This window comes from Arachis hypogaea, chromosome 7, assembly GCF_003086295.3.
Source record: "Arachis hypogaea cultivar Tifrunner chromosome 7, arahy.Tifrunner.gnm2.J5K5, whole genome shotgun sequence".
Classification (NCBI taxonomy): domain Eukaryota; kingdom Viridiplantae; phylum Streptophyta; class Magnoliopsida; order Fabales; family Fabaceae; genus Arachis; species Arachis hypogaea.
Genome location: NC_092042.1, coordinates 40,818,277 through 40,820,929, shown reverse-complemented (window position 1 = coordinate 40,820,929; position 2,653 = coordinate 40,818,277). Strand labels below are relative to the sequence as shown.

The 2,653-nt window shown below is 40.7% G+C and overlaps 1 non-coding gene across 1 annotated transcript; it reads left to right on the top strand.

Annotated features, from left to right (window-relative positions):
• Positions 1-2,090: 2,090 nt before the first annotated feature.
• On the top strand, positions 2,091-2,197 carry LOC112704294 (small nucleolar RNA R71). Its single transcript, XR_003154927.1, has one exon. It is a non-coding gene; the product is annotated as a small nucleolar RNA R71 (small nucleolar RNA).
• Positions 2,198-2,653: the final 456 nt, after the last annotated feature.

Below are 2,653 nucleotides of genomic sequence, written 5' to 3'. Positions count from 1 at the left end.
CTCAGAAAATAACTGTGTTCAAGAATCAACATACTACACTAGGAGAGTCAATAATACTATCTGAATTCTGAGTTCCTAAGGATGCCAATCATTCTGAAATTTGAAAGATACAGGGAGATGCCAAAACTGTTCAGGAACAAAAAGCTGCAAGCCCCGCTCATCTAATAAGAACCTGAGCTTCATTTAGAACTCTAAAATATTATTACTTCTTAAATTTCTGTTAAGAACCTATTTTATTCATCTAGTTGCTTGAGGACAAGCAACAGTTTAAGTTTGGTGTTGTGATGAGCGGATATTTTATACGCTTTTTGGGGGTAATTTCATGTAGATTTTAGCATGTTTCAGTTAGCTTTTAGTAAAATAATATTAGTTTTTAGGCAAAAATCATATTTCTGGACTTTACTATGAGTTTGTGTGCTTTTCTGTGATTTCAGGTATTTTCTGGCTGAAATTGAGGGAGCTGAGCAAAAATCTGACTTAGGCTGAAAAAGGACTACTGATGCTATTGGATCCTGACCTCCCTGCACTCGAAATGGATTTTCTGGAGCTACAGGAGTCCAATTGGCGCGCTCTCAACGGCGTTGGAAAGTAGACATCCAGGGCTTTCCAGCAATATATAATAGTCCATACTTTGCGCAAGGATAGACGACGTAACTTGGCGTTAAACGCCAAGTTCATGCTGCTGTCTGGAGTTAAACGCCAGAAAAACGTCATGATCCGGAGTTGAACGCCCAAAACACGTCATAACCTGGAGTTTGACGCCAAGAAAGGCCTTTACACGTGGAAAGCTTTAGTCTCAGCCCCAGCACACACCAAGTAGGCCCCAGAAGTGGATTTCTGCACCAATTATCTTAGTTTATTCATTTTCTGTAAACCTAGGTCACTAGTTTACTATTTAAACAACTTTTACAGACATTTCTTGGACCTCATGACATTTTCAGATCTGAATTACATACTTTGTGACGGCATGAGTCTCTAAACTCCATTGTTGGGGGTGAGGAGCTCTGCAGCGTCTCGATGATTTAATACAATTCCTTCGTTTTCCATTCAAACACGCTTGTTCTTATCTAAGATGTTTATTCGCGCCTAACTGTGGAGAAGGTGATGATCCGTGACACTCATCACCTTCCTCAATCCATGAACGTGTGCCTGACAACCACCTCCGTTCTACATCAGATTGAATGAATATCTCTTAGATTCCCCAACAGAATCTTCGTGGTATAAGCCGGATTGATGGCGGCATTCATGAGAATCCGGAAAGTCTAAACCTTGTCTGTGGTATTCCGAGTAGGATTCCGGGATTGAATGACTGTGACGTGCTTCAAACTCCTGAGGGCTGGGCGTTAGTGACAGACGCAAAAGAATCAATGGATTCTATTCCAACCTGATTGAGAACCGACAGATGATTAGCCGTGCTGTGACAGAGCATAGGAACGTTTTCACTGAGAGGATGGGAAGTAGCCACTGACAACGGTGACACCCTACATAGAGCTTGCCATGGAAGGAACTTGCGTGTGAGAAGAGGATTTCAAGGAAGAGTTGAAGTTCAAAGGACAAAGCATCTCCAAAACTCCAACATATTTCCCATTACTGCACAACAAGTAACATTATTATTCTCTATTATTTTAACTTACAATTTTAAGTAGTTTGTAGTTTGGCTTTTTACAAATAAATCCAAATAACTTCATTAGCCTCCTGACTAAGATTAATAAAATAACATTGATTGCTTCAAGCCAATAATCTCCGTGGGATCGACCCTTACTCACGTAAGGTATTACTTGGACGACCCAGTGCACTTGCTGGTTAGTTGAACGAAATTGATTTCGGACCAGGCTCTATTATCATATTCCATAAAGAGATACAATTTCGTCCACCACAATGCATCCATATGGTTCAGCTCCATTACTCCTCGAGTATTGCTTCTTTCAGAAGCATAGAAGTAGTCATTCTCAGCTACCGTCTCAATGACATCTATGGCTTCTTCAATGGTTTTCTTCTTGTTTAGAGACCCCCCTGATGAATGGTCTACAGCTTTCTTTGACTCATAAGAAAGACCTTCATAAAAAATGTGAAGTTGAACCCATTCATTGAACATATCTGGTGGGCATCTTCTTGTTAAGTCCTTAAAACTCTCCCATGCCTCATAGAGAGTTTCACCATCTTGTTGCCTGAATGTTTGCACATCAGCTCTCATCTTGTTAATTCTTTGAGGAGGATAGAATCTTGCCAAAAATTTGTTCACCACATCTTCCCAATTTGTTAAGCTCTCATTCGAAAAGGATTCCAGCCACTTGGATGCTTTGTCCTTGAGTGAAAAACAGAAAAAAGCAGCCTGTAGACATCCTGATGGACTCCATTAGACTTCACAGTATCACATATTCTCAGGAAGGTGGTTAGATGTTGGTTGGGGTCTTTTTGGGCACTTCCTCCAAATGAACAATTGTTCTGAACAAGGGTGATGAGCTGGGGTTTTAATTCAAAGTTGTTGGCATGTATGGTGGGCTTTTGGATACTACTTCCACAATTTCCTGGGTTTAGATTGATGTAAGAGCCTAGAACTCTCCTCTCTTGCCCAGCATGATTTACAGGGCCTTCTCTGGCATGATTGTGAACTTCTCCTTCATAGTTGTTTTGCAAGTTCTCCTCCATGTTT